The sequence below is a fragment of the Melospiza melodia genome, chromosome 2 (assembly GCF_035770615.1).
Source record: "Melospiza melodia melodia isolate bMelMel2 chromosome 2, bMelMel2.pri, whole genome shotgun sequence".
NCBI classification, from domain to species: Eukaryota; Metazoa; Chordata; class Aves; order Passeriformes; family Passerellidae; genus Melospiza; species Melospiza melodia.
In genome coordinates, this window is record NC_086195.1 from 90,276,802 (window position 1) to 90,293,701 (window position 16,900).

The following is a 16,900-nucleotide window of genomic DNA, read 5'->3' on the forward strand; positions in this document are numbered from 1 at the left end:
ATATTACCTCCTGAGGTCATTTCCATCTTTAAGCTTTTGTGAAGTTCACCTACCTGTCCTGTTGGTAGCCAACATCTCTTTTCAAGCTGGTTTAAAATGGAATTGAAGCTACTCCAAGCACTGATCACATGTTGTCCATCCAAGCCTCACAACACTGGGTTAATGCTTTCAGGTAAAGAACAGGCATCACAGTTATGATGACTGCTGTGATTTCAGTGATGAACTTTTCTTTGCCCAGTTCTGTGATTACTTTACTTAGCCAGAATTTACACTGCTTTCTTCTTGCTGCAGGTCTGCTGGTTTATCAAAAACTGTTGAATTTCACTGTTAATTCAGTCCCCTATCCCACTGTCCCTTAGACCTGACTATCAGACAGAGCAATCTACAGAGACAATGGAAAAGAAAATGACTCTGGGATAGTAAAGAAAAGGTAGCTACAGCAGCAAGTTGTAAACATACACTTTTAAGCAGAGTTGAAGGAAGAGTTAGTGTCTTTTTGTCACACTGAAAGAGATGGAGCCCTGCAGAAACCTGCTGTGACCCCACTGATTATGTCTTTTTTGTGGACTGTTAATAAACTGAAAGTACATATAAATTTGCAGATAACATGAAGGAGAAAAGTGTATAACATGAAGGAGAAAAGTGTATAAGCACTCTGTAGGATAGGTTCAAAACGAAAATTAATCTGGATAAACTGCAAAAAAACACCAAACCCAAAGCAGGAAATCAGAAGGGTAGCATTCTGCAAAGAGAATTGCAAAGTGGTCCACTAAGGAGACACTGAATGAATGGGTCTAAATGGGAAATGATGCAGTAGGGAGAAGTACTACAGAGCATAATGGATAAGTAAGAACCTGCAGGGTAGAAAAGACAGCTCTCTATCTCTATTAACAGGGGAGTTACACATAAGAGACTGGAAGTAATTATTCTGCTCTCTTTGTTACAGAGTAATACACAACTGGAAGAGTGGGTCTGGTTGTGATCCTTGCACACTTAAGAAATGCAAAATTATTGGAGCCTACAAGAAGGATAAGAAACTTAGAAAATATCATATAGGAGGAAAGAATTTGGTTTGTTGTAGGAATTTTTGGTTATGCAAAGAAATGCTGGATTCACTTTACTGTTTGTGATGTCTGACTGAAAAAAATTAAGATCAGATTCCTCCCCAAAACAGATGGATGGACTGCATGATATCTTTGATGTCCTCCTCTGCTCTTCCAGGACATCATGAGTTGGATGCAACTGCATTGTGTTCTAAGGAGTTATCTTGTTAATCCTCTTGGAAATCCCTTAGCCAGTTTTGTGGATAACTCCGTGAGAGCAGTGTGAATGAAGCAATTAAAACTGAGGACCAGAGGGCAAAGAAATACTGCCAGAAACTCCTGCTCAGATCAATGCTACTGGCTATATTTAAATCCTACTTCATCTGACACCTTGCCCCAGTATCCTACGTCATCCCCAGGACACATATGTATTTCTGGGAATTGCTTAATTCAGGCTCTCCAACTCCCTTCTCCTCACACAAGCAGCACATCCTGCCACACACACTCTGATAATCCCCCCTACTGAATTCTTTTGCAGAACCTAAAGTGGCCTCAGAAAATTGGCATGTTGTAGGCAAAAGGTTTTCATCTTTCTGAATAAGAATTTATTGCTGGGTAGCCATGGGAACGTGGCTTCCTGCAACTCCAGGTCTGTGTAAATGTACATCTCATTGTTCTAGTTCATGAGCAATGAGTTATGATTTGAGAGGTAGCACAGAGAGTGAGAAACCTCAGGAAAAAGCTCTCTACAGAAAAGATGTAATCTTAATACTTGCACAAATCTCATTGCTGTGGTTTTTCAGCAACTCAGAGATTTTATTATATTTTATATTTTCAGTTCTTGTCTTACAATTTCTCCACCCCATGAAGAAGAAAAGCATTATATCTTTCTGAAGATTGGGATGAGGGTTGGAAAACCAAACAATGTCCATGACTGAGATAACGATAGCAAGTCTCTCCACCTGCAATGGTCTGCCTGCAATGTCCTACCCTTCCAGGGCCTACACCATTTCCACTGCTCTGTGTAATTCTGATCTCATATTAAACTTATTTCATGGCATATTCTGTACAGTCTGCAAATCCAAAAACTGATCTGTGAGAAAATGTCATTGTCTAATGGCTGTCCCAGTGAAAAATAGAGAATAGCATCATCTATTGGCTGCTCCAGGTGTTGGAATCATACAACCCTTTATATCCATCCCTGTGATATAATTCTGACTTGTTATTACTCAAAATGGAGCCCTTTTGCTCTGAGTATTACCCCTGCATGAACTACTCTATGAGATTTTCTGAATAAGTTGGACCTTCACTGGGGAAACCAGACTGACCCCCAACATTGTGATGTGCATGATTTTTGGTGTGACTTTGTCTGTTGTTGATTTAGTGGTTCTGCTCCTGGGAACAGTTTGGTGAATGTTCTACTGGTAATAGGTATGCATATAGCTAATAAATAATGATTGTAACTGCTGCTTACAAGCTATAGTTTCATAGCAGCCTGTGATATTTAAATATACACTAGCTGTTAATATTAATTACAGTTACTATTGCTAGATATATGCATATACACAAACTTACTTTTCTGGCACAACCTTTGAATAACTTCATATATACATTTGCCTTATTAGGAGCAAGTATACTTGCTGCAATAATAATAATAATGATTATGATAATAATAATTTACAGCAATCTGTGATAAAGATCTTTAGAAAATGAATCTTTTATTTCCTTATATGTTATGAAATCATAACAGGGTTGCAAACTCAGACCCAGTGTCACAGAAACCCTTAAGTCATGACTGTTGCTAAAAGGGAGGTCTACAGAAATTACTATCAATACCAACAGGCTTCTAATTTCGACCTTTATTACTTTATTTTCTAACATGCATCAGAAAACTAGGAATGGCAGCAGTGGAAGAAGTAAAGCATCATAAGGATACAGAGTACAGCCTGGTTTCTGTCCCTTCCAGTGGCTGTACTCTCCTGATGAGTGGGACCATTTGATGCAGCGTACATTGCAGAACTGGTCCCCAAGGCAGGATTTGAGGGGAAAATAGTAGAAGAAATGAAAGTTGAGATGTGGAGAAAATTTTTCTGCAAAGTCTAGAATTTCTGGTAAAAGGCAGCCAAATACTGTTGTTTCAAAACAGGCAGCAGCAGAGGAGAGGAAACTGAGGCCAACCTGAGAGATGGGAGAAAGCAGAAATTAAACAGCAACCATTCAAAGGCACATGAGTGGAGAGAAAAAGGACCTTCAGACTAAAGTACCAAAAAATAATGTGGGCTGTTGTGATCATAGGCAGGAGGATCATTGCTGGTAGGGTGTGGGATCTCAGCACCTCAGGATGGAGGTGCAGAGTGGCCGAGACCACCCTTGGGGGGCTCGGGAGTCCTGGAATGTTGCCAGAAGTGTCTGGTGGCTGGACTTTGATCCTACACAGGAGATGACACCTGTATGAGGATGGGGGGATTTCACTGGGTGAATGGTGAAGGGATAAGTTAATTAGAGTGTAAAACACAGGGTTTAGGATTTCTGTACAGGGGGGTCTAAAGAAGTAAGATGGAAGAATTGGAGTGTGTCCTGTCTTTCTTCTTCTTCTTCTTAGCCTCCATCTTCTGTGGTGATGTTAGCACTTTGGGATTGGTTATTACTAGAAGTGCACCGGTTAATAAGAGTAGAAAGTATTGGGGAAAAATTATAAATATTGTACACGTAACTTCGGGTATAAAGATAAGTGACCGCCCCGGGGGCTCGCAGTGTGCTCATGGCTGGCTGCTGTGCAGACCTCTGTCGGGCTGAAAGAAAATCTTTTAGATAAACAATTAATAAACACTGAGACCGAGAAAAGATCAGAAGTCTCTCCTCGTCCTTTGAAGCGCCGAGCTGTCCAAAGCCACCCTGGGCCTTTCCAGGCCACCTAAACAGCCGAGAAACTGACAGTAGGGGGACTGGGAAAATGCTGTCCTTCAGCCCTCCTCTTCCCATCCTCATTCTAGCCTGGGAACACAGCAAAAAATCTGAACCTCTAGGCCAGTGACTCATTTCATTGCACACAGCAATGCTGGTCATTTGCTGGAAAGGCTTGTCCTCCTGGATCTCCACATCTATCTGGAGTGGGGATTTGCATCAATATTACAGAATGTGACACGCAAGAATCTTGTACATCTCTGGAGCTGATGTCAAATAGCTGGTTTCATCACTGTTACATACACACAGAAACTAGCTGTTCCATCTAGGGAATAGGGAGCAGCTTTTCTTCCTGGGCACTTTGGCTTCTTTCCCTGTCTGTAGTGACACATTTGCACATGCTGGAGTTCATTATAGTGCTTGTGGGTTTTGATGTAGTTTGGCAAATAGATAATTGCAATCCAGCATTTGTGCCCATTTGTTCAGAATCAGTGCCTCACCAACAATGCACAGTAAGGGCTTGCAAAAATTAAGGAAGTTGGTAAAACAGGCTTTTATTTCTAAGTTTTTCTGTCTGGATGAGAGGAGTCTAAGTACATCCAACTCCACTCAGTCATGTATTCTGGTTCCAACAGCACTACAGCCCTGTCTGCAGGACAATGTCCCAGGCTTTCCTCTTTTTCAGTGGCTAGTCCCAGTGTACCATCACAGTGAACCAGAGACTTCACAGCCCATGACAGGCAGAAGCTCACTCTTCTTGCCATCAGAAATGTAGTGATAGACTTTTCAGTCACACAAATCTCCTTTCATTGATAAGAGCTCATTTTAATTCCCACTGATCTGATGCATAACCTAAGCACTTCCTGCAGCCCAGGCTAGTCCAGACAGAATGATATTTCCCCATGCTTTAAATGAGTTCCCCTGGAAGAGCTCATAATAAGGAAAAATACACTGAGTTACATTCACTGAGAGCCTTCAGCTGCTCTTTCTTCAAATTATTTCATCAAAACTAATGAAAAGTTGATCCAATTTCTCCTAGCTTCACCTCACTTCACTTCATCCCTGAATAGTACTAAATCATTAGCAGAAATTGGTTTAAGCATTAATATTTCTGGAGGGAAAAACTGTTTTGCAGTGCTGTCACACTGTATTTGTGGGGGTAAGCATGAATGATGTGTGCCTGCCTGTCACAGGACTGCATTCCTGGCTCCTCCTCCAGGTCTGTGAGGTCCTGTCCCCTCCTCACTCACCCACTACAGGACTTCATAGTCACCACATACTCCAGAATGTTAATCCAAGAAAAAACCTTCTTTCTGCCCACAATCATGTCTCCCTATACACTCAGCAAGGGATGGTTGTTGGGGCCCAAAGCAAGACACAAAGCCCCAAAGTTCTGAGCATAACAACTAACACCATCAACTTCTCTCCAGTCTTGCACTGTCAGAGTTTCCAGTTCTGCAGCCCTGGGGAAAAATGCAGAGTAATAGGTCTCTTGGGCTTAGATTTGGGAGTAGGCAGCTATGTTTGGTATTGTCAATACAGCTGTGGCTGTCAGAGCAGTCACAAAATGGTTGTTTCTGAAAGGCAAGGACCAATGTTCTGAGATGAGCCTTATGGAATGAAATTGTCTGGTTAAATTTTCCTCTATGCACAGGGGAAGCTGATGGGGGGCACTAACAGAAAATTTTCCGCTTTAAGGATGTTTCAAGGATGCCATATCGAAATGCTAGAAGCACATACATTTGCAAAAATCACAAGTGCATAACTTGATTTTGTGGACAAATTGTGCAAATGTCTGCATTCTTGCTCAAACAGAGACCTCAATCATATACCTAAGCCCTGCTTTAAATTATTTGCATATGTATTTGTCTTTAGAGGCAGTCATACCACTGTGATAGGGAATATAAATGATGTTTTTAATTTTTATGGATTCCAGTTTCATTCAAATTTGACTTAGCTGCCTGCTCACATCTGAACAGATATAAATTTTGCTGGCAGGAATAAATGCAGCTTAAATTGTGTGATGTGAATTTGGCTTCTGCTTATTTTTGCTCCTTGATTAAAAAAAAAAACTCACAGGGTGATCATTAGACATACATTAGTTATTAGCTTCAGCTTTGAAGTTATCTACAAGGACTCTCAGGTACATAACAAACCTTTTACTCACATTACAACTATATACACAATATTCCTCATTAAAGTGGAGATGTAATACAGCTTTATTAAGGATGCCTTTTCTCTTTTTCTGGACGGCTGAGGAGCTGGGAGAGGCATGGAAAGGTGGGTGGCTGATGCTGGTAGTCTCCTTGTGCTAAATACTACCATAGGGAGGTAAGATCAGCAGACCTGGCAGAGGAAGGCAGTGGAGACAAGGATGGCCCTCAGTGCATGGAATATGTGAGACTGGTTTGGATGGGAGAGGAAAACCAAGAGCCCACCTGCAGGTCTCTGAGCCTGATCCTATTCTAGCCCTAGGAAGGAAGAGGCAATCTCCTTCCCTAGACAGAACAGGATTGCTGGTCAGGGGAGGACATCTATTCTGACTTTGGGAGCTTGACAGAGACGAAAGCTTTTGTCCATGTAAGGACTTCTCCTTTCAGCCCTTGCCAAGGGTGAATGCCCAATAACAGGAGAAACCAAATGATGGCAGGAGAGTAGAGGGAAGATCCAATCTGTAGGGGCCTGAGTTAACTTATGTATTGTAAGTATATGTATGGCAGTGAAAGATCTTTGTATTGTATTAGTGACCCTGCCCTGATTCTAGTTATTGTAAATGGGCTGCAGCTGTGATGTCCTTGATTGGGCAGCAGCTGTAGCCCATGGAGGCAACTGAGATAAAAGGGGGCGGGGTGGTCAGGGAGAGCCTGGGAGAGGAGCCCTGACCGAGAAGCAACAACACCACTGCTGTGAAGATCTGCCGTGAGAAAACCACCAAGAAGGTATGAGGTTCAGGAAATATAATTATACAACAACATGAATACAACACCAATCCTTAATGTGAATCTTGTTTTTCCTTCCCTGAAAAGCTCCTACAGCTGGGATGTGAGTCATACTTCCATTTACACTCTCATGCCTTTTCTAAGGATGCTTTTTGTCACCACTGTGCAATCTCTTAGTTAAACCCAAGCCTGTGTGCTTCTGGTTCATAAGCAAGATTCCTAAAAGCTGAAGAACTGACACTCATTAAGATGACTAGTCCCTAAAATAAGGTTGTAAAAACAGGTTTACCACTCAGCTTTGGGTGTATGAGCTCAAGGAACTATTAAAATGTATTTACTATTGCTGAATCCCTCTGAGAAAATTAGGTTATCACTTCATACAGATTAATCAATTACTTTGCTTCAACCTACACATGTCAGATTTGATTTCATTCTCATATACTTTACATCAGTGATTATTTGAACAAGGAAAGTACCAAAGATAACAGAGGAAGAAGTGTATGTTGCTGTGTGCAATGAAATTTTATACCACAATATTATTATCATGAAACTGAAAGTTCAGTATTACATTGCCTTCCTTTTTTTATACAAACAAAAAGTGAAATATAAATCCATTTTAAAAATAGTGCAAAAGTACTGGGAAAGGAAAGCAAAAAAAGAGAAAGCAAAACTTCTACAAGATTTTCTAAATGGTGCTAAATCTCTAAATGATATTTGTCTGATTCATGGTCAATCAATATCCCAACAGATGGTGCCTGACAATTTCAATCCTGTTATGAACAGTATCACCAAAACCATTCAGTCTTCTGTATTGTACAAAATCTAGCACAGAGGGATAGTTGCTGCCAAATCCTCAGTTATCATCTCACTTCTGTCACATATATAATTTTTGGGACCACAGGGCAGAAATTAGCAACAGAAGTTCATGGTCTTCCTGTACTATGAAACAAAGTAATTTTATTGAATGTTTGCCCACAGTAAAGGACCATAATAATTCTGAAAGCAACACCACAAATAACAGAGAGATGGTAAAATAGTGTCAAGAGGCTTTCATTTTAGGCAAAAGTAGATCAATGTACTTAGAACTTTAATATTGATCAAAAGATAAGATATCAGATTTCGCTGGTTTTAGCAGGTCAGAAGAGTGTTCAAATTATTAGCTAGATAAAAGAGGGACACTTTGTAACTCTGCAAACCACAGGAAAGTAGATACTGATCTTCACATTAGCACTGAACTCAGTTTTCCTGAGCCATTGTGTGGGCAAGCAGCTCACATCTCCAAGGAATGCTGTCTCCTCATGTAGCTGAGGAAGACTCAGGCATATTCCCAGTTAGCTCATTGCTAACAAGAGGTTAAAGAGATCCTGCTAACACTGTACATCACTGAGCACCTTAAAACTGGAAGTAGATAATTAGCAGCTGATAATTTAATGGAGATTCCCAAGCAGTGCCTGGAAGTTCTCTAGGAGGGAGGCTCAGCTTACAGGTCATCCTGTCAATCACATTTGCCCTAAAATAAAGAACCAACCAGACTAAATAACCATGTGGAATGGGCAAAATGGCACTGATTTCATAAACTGCAATATTTCACAAAAAAGCTTTAAATATATTTACAGAATTCTATGAGATGGGAGACATTGTAGCACTCTCTTAATACCAAAAATCCTTTCATACACGCTTGTTCAGGAAAGGACATCCAAAGGTAAATTAAGCTCCCTAAGACAAGCCTCTTCATTACTGGAAATCTAGTGTCATTAATATACTCTAAGAAAACAAAATGAGAAATTGTTAAACCTTCAATTAAGCACTATCAGATATATTATAATTATATAAAAGCAATACCATGCAAGATGAATTGTTAAACCTCTGAGAGAAACAGTGGATAAAGGAAAATTATTTAATATAGAGTATTATAAAATTACAGATGTTTCAGTCAAGAGTAATATCCATGTATGAGAAGGTCAGATGCTTTCCTGTCGCTGGTAAGTGCTTTTTCCACTTTCATATCACACACCTGAGGTAATGCCAACAGACCACAGAGAGCCCTTAAAATGACTACAGACCACTTTGCAAGAGGGTTTGTAGCCCCCATAAGACAGGATGACACATACCATTCTAGCTAGACTCTTTTTGCTTTTTAAAGCTGCTCTAATTTATCTCTGCAGTTTGCAGAGAAAATTCAGCACACAGAAAGCCCTCAGGATAAAAAAAATACTTTCTCCCATCAAATTCCATTTAACTTTGAGTTATAAACTGTTAAAAACCTCAAGATCCCCATTAAAGCTTGAAAACCAATCAAGAAAAATGATTTCCAGCAAAATGATAAAACAAGTATAAAACAGGGAGGGAAGAGGGTGTATTGGTTTATTGCACTGCCAAGGAGCACCAGTAGGTTCTGGGACACACCAAAGCATGGGAGCCTGCATCAGGTCTGGTTGCTCTGGTCACACCTCTGGCCAACAGCTGGCACAGCAGCTGGAGCACTGCACCACTGTGCCAGCAAGGCTGTCCCACATGACAGCCTGCTTCTGAGGAGGTAAAGGTTAAGGTTACAAATATTCCTTTCGAATTTTTTCTTAAAAAAAAAAAACAGCTAAATTTATAACTACCTGAATAATCTTGGTTCTCTAATTAATTCTTCACATCCATCATGATATAGTCTACTTTTATTCCTCTGAGCTATTTTTTCACTTGTTGTGATCCAATTCATCCCACGTAGTGTAATGATATTCCTTGCAGAGGGGAAAGAATAGTGATAGCACATGCAGCCATGATGTGATTGTTCCCTCCTTTAATGGCCATGTAATGCAATGCTGATCAGGTGTTTTCCCCCCACTACAACATACAAGAAATATTGGTCAATCATTATGCATTTGGTGAATTTTCTTTTATAATTTCTGAGCATTTTCTTCTAAATTCCTGTTTTTGATGTGTCACAGAGTGTTTTATTTAATTTAGTTCTGTCTATAAACTTCCCTGCAGTCAGAGCTATTGTGTCATTTAATCAACCCCCCTAGCATCATAAAAATTTTACCACATTTTTCTCACTACTAGCATACTTTAAAATGTTGCAGCTATCTTAAGTGATGAGCTAACAGAACTTTTATTGTGAGATTAATTCCTCTTTGAGACTTTACTGATGGAAATTTTTGCCTGACAAAAATCGTTTCGTTAAATTTTTTTAAATTCACATTTCTGCCTTATAACTCCATGCCTTTGTTTCTATGTCTTTTTAAAGCACCTTCACCAGGTTCACTGCTTTATACTACTCAAAACTTGGCAGGCAGGAAAGTTTTCAGTTAATCAGCATATGCACAAATTAAAGCCTTAATTTAAGTTTAAAGCTTTTAATTTAGCTCCTCAAATATTTTCTCCCAAGTCACAGGCATTTTGACAGTGATGTTGAGGGGCTCAGACACTGCTAAATTCTAACGAACAATTAATCTGAGCCAGATAATTTAGCTTCAGAGCATACAAAAAGCAGAGTTCAACTACAACTGAGTAAGACTGCAACCTGCAACCACTGTTAGAAAAGTAAAGGAAGATGGAAGATTATTACAGGCATTTTTAAGATAGCTAGTGAGCTCTTATTTTAAGAGATTTTTAAACCATTTCCTTTCTTGTATCAGTGAAAGGAAGATGAATCAATCATGAAACCTGTCCAGAAAAACAGAGAGTCATGTAGCTCTTAGATAAGCAGTGGTTTCAGCATAAAATTCAGCATCATAAAATGTGCTTTTAAATGAAAATTTTAAAAAAGGTTATGGAATCCCCCTCACTGGGGGGAAGAACCAGTCAAGAACCATTTGTATGCAATCCTGGGTAATGTCCTTTGGGATGAGCAGGGAGGTTGGACCAGATGACCACCTGTGGTCCCTTCCCACCTGACCCATTCTGTGGACACAGCCACAGGACCTCCAAAAAGGAAATATCTGTTGTTCTAATACGGCTCTGAAATGCACACTTGAAATGAAAAAATCACAGACAAGGCTTCATGTTTGAACTTTTAGAGAACCTTTAGCCCATTGTGTGGCATTTATATGCAAAACTTTCCTTCACTTACAGGTCAGGCAGATTGCACAGAAGTGAGAAACTCCTAAAAAGGCTAATGAAGAGCTGCCCTACATGGATTTCAGATATTTTACTGCAAAGGTTTAGTACACAGTGTGTGCACAGAAGAGCTTTGAACCTGGGAATAAGGCCTTTTACTTGTAGAAGTGAAAGTTCTTTGGCAGATGTCTTACCAGAAACTCGATATTTCTGTCCAATTTCTTCAGCTTATGAGGACAGAAGGACTCCAGCCCCATCAAGCTGAGTACACTGAGTGTCAGCCTGTCCTTGGTTGATGAGGAAGCTGGAGCCAGGAGAAGTGACACGCTCGCTTCACATTCAACCTCCAGGCAAAGCATTTTAGAGACAGCTGGGGTGGAAGATGACATGAAGAAGAAAAATTTGAAAATTGCCTCACAATTTTGCTGTCAAATCAAAAAACCCATCAAAAAGTTAGGAAGAGCTGAGGGAATTAAAACTCCATGGGGACTTTGTACAACTGGAGTGGAACTGTCTGTTCCTGAAGACGGCTCCCATTCCTCCAAAGCACACAGGTGTCTGAGGGGAGGGCCTGTGGACAGGATCTCAAACATCAGTTTAAATCTACAGAGGACACTTAAAACCAAAGGATGTAGTACATCCTTATAAATTGTTTAGAAAAATTATTCCACCTCCCATAGCAATGCAAAAAGCAAAGAACTGCAGCTGAATTTATATCACGCATGCAACATTTCTTATCTGAAGAGTTCTTTATGCACAATGTTCATCAAATGCAGAGTTAACTGCTGTCTGTATTACGAAAGGTATTTATTATCCCCACATACTGTGGACTGGAGGGACTGAAGCAGCAATCTGCACATTGATTGCACATTGATTTAGAAGCAGTTGATGACACTGCTTTGTTGTGTGGCTGATGACAGTAGAGATCGTGATAACAACATTTTCTCAATTAATCAAGATATAGTCCTTAAGCTCAATCACAGGAATGAGCATTCCTGGAATTAGTATAGAAGTGACTTTGCATGGTTCAGTAGAGAAAGCAATAGCTCCCATAAGACTTAATGTACTTAACAGGAACACATTTTCTTAATTGCTTGTAGGCATGTACATGATGATAATAAATTCCTAACATGAGACAAAAAAGAACTTTTGAAACACGTAGCCAAAGAAAATAAAACAGCCACCACAGATCTCTACCATATATTGCACACAATTTTTTGAAAGCAAGTCACTCTAATTTGACAAGAAAATAAATTATATTTCAAGTTTTCCATAAAATGTTTTATCTTCATAAGAGAACAATTCCAGGCATCCTTCACAAAATATTAACCTGCTGTTCAATTGGGAAGGATTTAAAAGCCAACATAGAAATTGGCAAACCTTTTTCTTTGGCCACTGATAATGCAAACCATGGATATACAAAAATGTTTATGATAAACTGTTTGTAACTGCATGATCAACATGGAAATATTCCATGATGTTTAGGACCCTGAGAGAACTGAAAGAAATGCTTGAAAATGTGAAAAATGTGCACTGCGCTCCACTAGCTTCAATTTGGTCATAAATCATCTGTGACAACATTATGACTCTACTGCTAATGATGACTTTGGGATACACCTTTCTGCCCACAGATAAATGGAGAAGGATAACAAATGGCTTCTTGCCAATTGCCTTCACCTATACAGCACAGCAATGCATTCAAAAGATAAATCAACAGATACAATTTGGACTGTGTAGCAAAGATTTTGACTTTTCTGGAATTCCAAGTTTCAAAACTACTGGAGATCCTAAATTTGGTCAGTCTGAAGCAGTGAGGTAGGGTAGTGCCTGCACTGTGGATCTTTCCATATCTTATGATTGACAAAATATTGAAATGGTTTTCTGTTAAAAGGGGTTCCTACAGAATGGTGGGAATTTCTGCCTTGAAACTTTTAAGTTATTTAAAGTAGTACATTTTGGGAAGAAGCAGACATATTTTTGGTGGCTTTTATTTCTCTCAAAAACTGAATACTTCTTACAACACTTCCAAAATTAGAATACTCCATATGTGATGAAGTTTATGAACTCATACAAAAGTAAAATATAATAGGAAAAATATCAGGTTTGTTTGTAAAGAATGCCATTCCTATTTAAAAGCATGACATGACAAAGCAGGTGAAAGTAGAAGTGAAACATTACTTAGAGAAATAAAATCTGTATAATTTTCTCTTTTAATTGAGGAATAACGGTATACCACTTTAATCTATTCACTTCCTTAAAAAAATACAATTTCTTTTTAAGGAAGACAAAGATTCCTGAAAGGTTAAAACCTGACAAAAAACTAGATCATAAAAATATATATGTGTAAAAAAATTTTGTACTGAACAATTCAGTAAGAGATTTATACATATTTCAGGAATTTTTCATTAGAAAATAGATAATATTCAACTTTAAAATCTTGTTGTTTCAGTTTCTTAAACCATATGCGTTATGAACCACTTATTATATCCAGCTCAAGCTATACCCAGACTAGTTCTTCCACTTTTGAGGGGATTGTTGCAGTGAGCTAGTTTCTTTCTAGTTCTTAGATATCCATTCCATAAAGCTGTCTGCTCTACTCTGTTCTTCATTTTTGCCATCAGTAAATGTTTCACTAAGATATTTTCTCAAGCAGAAACATTGTCTGTAGAGTCAACAGCTTTTTAAAGAAATCCCATTTACTTCTATCTCTCTGAAATGTATCCATGTTAGCTTTTCATTGCATATGGGGAAAATGAGGAACTTTTGTGTTGACAGATTCCATGCAATGTACTGACATTAATGGAATGTGAACGTGGGCATAAAAGCAAACTAAATGAAAATGGCTCTTAACATGTGTGTTTATTTTGCTAGCACATGGTTTGAGAAAATGCACATTCATTTCAAATGGCTGTGCAAAAAATCATCTGGTTTTGTGCAACAAGTTTTAAGCCTTGTTGACAGTATTGAGCTTTACATTTGCCATTAACCCTACGGTATAATTCCTGTTAACACTGTAATGGACACACAGCTGCAGCAAGGAGAGGAAAAAGGATAAAGGAGTGGCTTTTGTTGTAGAAAATAAGATAAAAACACCCAATAGGATAGTTTTAGTTTTCTCCAACCCCACTACTTATTTTTCCTTTCATACATTAGCGCACTTCTTGTATGGAAACATAAAGAAAAATGTATATGTTTCTTTGAAATAAAAATAAATAAATGAAAGAACCTAAACTTGGAATTCAAATTTTAGTTCCTCCAAAGCTTTTCACAAACTCCACTGACATAAAAGCTCCATCTCTGACTGCTCGGGACAAAGCCCAGCACTGTGTGCCAGGTGCGAGGAGCATGGTCAGAGACACATTGCCAAAGCTTGACAGTAACTACATTTTCAACTTACTCAGGTTTACAGACGGGCAGGTAGCAGATCTGTGACTTCAAGCAAAGGCCAAGTTCTGTCTAATGTTTTCCTGTGGAGCTGTGATTTGGAAAAACAATACCTCCCAGAACTTGCCATGCAGGTTGTTGTGCCCTGTGCATGTTCATTGAGATTAATTCGACCTGAATTAGTTGTTTAATCTAAAGGTTTCTATCTAGTTGTACCCCAAACTTATCCCTTATAATTTAGGAAGTTCTGCTCAGCTGAAGAATTAATAGGCAGGATGAAGGAGGACAAAGAGTCAGGGAAGTGATGGTGTAGGTTAAGAGCTTGAAGCAAGTGTGAGAAGCCCAGTTAGCACCCAACAACAGAAAATAACTATACTTAAACACACTCAAAAGAAAAATTTAGAGTATTTGTAACAGTGTGATTTACCATTCTCTAACCAAGACAGAAGAAGAGAAAAAATGAATATAAAAGTTGGCATAGGAAAAGCAGCTGCTGAGGTCAGCACTCCCAGACTCAAAGGAAAAAATGGAAAAATGGTAAAAGTGGTCAGAACAAAGAAACTGTGACACCTGGACCAGAAAGCTGAATGCACACACAGTCTGTGGCTTGGGAATACCCTCATGTATCCCTTGGCACTCCATGCACACCAAATATCCACTGCTCCCAACAGACAAGTCAGGTGATATTATTTTCACTGCTTAGCTTTGTACAATTTTTTTTTTGCTCCCAGAAAGTTTCTCCATTAAATTTGTACTATCTTAACCTTCTCTACCAACTGTTTGATTACTTGCTGTCTGGGTTTATCCTTTCTACCACAGCCATGACAGTGAAGCAGAGAAAAAAGGGTGAGGGACCAGAAGAGGAGCAGCTTAAGTGAGGGCAGAGTTTCTTTCTAAAAGGAAAAGTTGTAGGTGAGAAAATAGTAATTGTAGGACAGTGTTCAGTCAGTGGAGAGAAGTTTTAAGTGCAAATTAAAGCTCAGAGGAAAGTGTAACTCTGAAAGTGGGGTTGATGCCAATTAAATAGAAATGCAGCCTGAAACTCTCTGCAGAAGAAACAACAGTTCCACAGCTCTGTCACTGAAGTCTGTTTCCTTCACTAGAAGATGCCTTTCTCATTAAAAAAGCCACACTGCCTTGTTCTCTTCTCAAAATAACTCAAAATTTTCTTCCTTTGGCTATGACTGTTCTGTCCTTTGTCATGGCAGGAAACCAGTTAAACTGAGTTGCTCTTGTAATTTTCTGGAGTCAATTTGAGGTTCATGAAAGTACATCAGGAAGAAATATATAGAGCTCCATGGGGTATTAGCATGGACTAATGCTGTGTGTAATATCCCCTCTTCTCCCCATCTATCCCAAAATAGTGCCAGAAACAAGCCCAGAACACTACCAGTACTTACTACTATTGAATTCTGACTTCAATTTCTCAAGTAATTTACAGATGATTGAAATCTAGTGACTGCTCCAAAATCCAGCCCCCAAAATTATCTCTGCCACTTTTGACCATGTGTGTCCTAAATATAAGTTATTTTCTTCTATGAAAATTATGATTGGGAGACTCAGTGAGCCCTATATTTTTTAAATCATTACACAATTATTTCCCTCAGTTTGCTACTTTGCAGCTCTATTTCCTGTGGCATGAGTCTCCATTCCCTGTCAAAGGACTTTGCTATATCTTTGTCTTTTAAGACCCTGACTGGGGATTGCACCAGGATATATAGCCAGGTAGAACCAGGGATCAGCTTGTAAACAGACCACTTGTTGGTCTGTTTACCACTCTGTCACTGTCTCTGTTAACAAAGGAAGGACATTACAGAAGAAAAAAAAAACAAACTGGGAGGTTATAGTAGGTTAGAAACTGACTATGAATAAAAAGCATACTGCTGCAAGAAACTTCAATCCAATTGTGTGATGTACAAACAGAGGCTTCATAAGTGGCAAAGGATGAAATTTTTCTGTTCCACACTGTACTGTTGAGAACCTGTCTGGAGTACAAATTTGTAAAAATATCATGAAGATCACAGAAGAAAGTAACACTGTTTCTGAGAGCTTTAGAAAACAGACTGATAAGAAATTGTTTTCAAGAATTTTGTTGCTTCTATCTAGAAGAGAGAGACATAAAGAAAAAGAGAAATAGAGGTCAAATGTTTCCCACATCTTCCAAAATAAACAGTTTTCATAAAGGACTGTAATCAATGGTTTCATTTTGCACCAGGCATGGAATGGAAGGTTCTCTGCCACAGAAGAGAAATAACCAAATATAAGAGAAAAACCCCTTCCAAAGGTAGTGATACGGTAAAACATGGATACTAGGAATATATGGCACTTCCAAAGCAGTGCCAAGAACATGCACTTCATCTTCCCCACAGAAGGAAGGTGGATAAAAGGACTTCTTCAAGACCCTTACAGGATTAATACTTTCTTTAGTTTGTGCACAACATAAATTCTACATGCCAAACTTTCAGAGTATCCCACCAAGCTGCCCCCACAGACAATTCAAAAATGTTGCTGTCATCACCAGAAGCCCCTAGACAGATTTATTAATCTGTTGGTATTAGCTGCCAACTAGACAGCTGTCCC

The 16,900-nt window shown here is 39.0% G+C and overlaps 1 long non-coding RNA gene across 2 annotated transcripts in view; it reads right to left on the minus strand.

The window, feature by feature from the left end:
• Nucleotides 1-16,900, minus strand: part of LOC134414567 (uncharacterized) — a 94,942-nt gene that overhangs the window by 53,850 nt on the left and 24,192 nt on the right. The gene's annotated exons all lie outside the window — the stretch shown is intronic.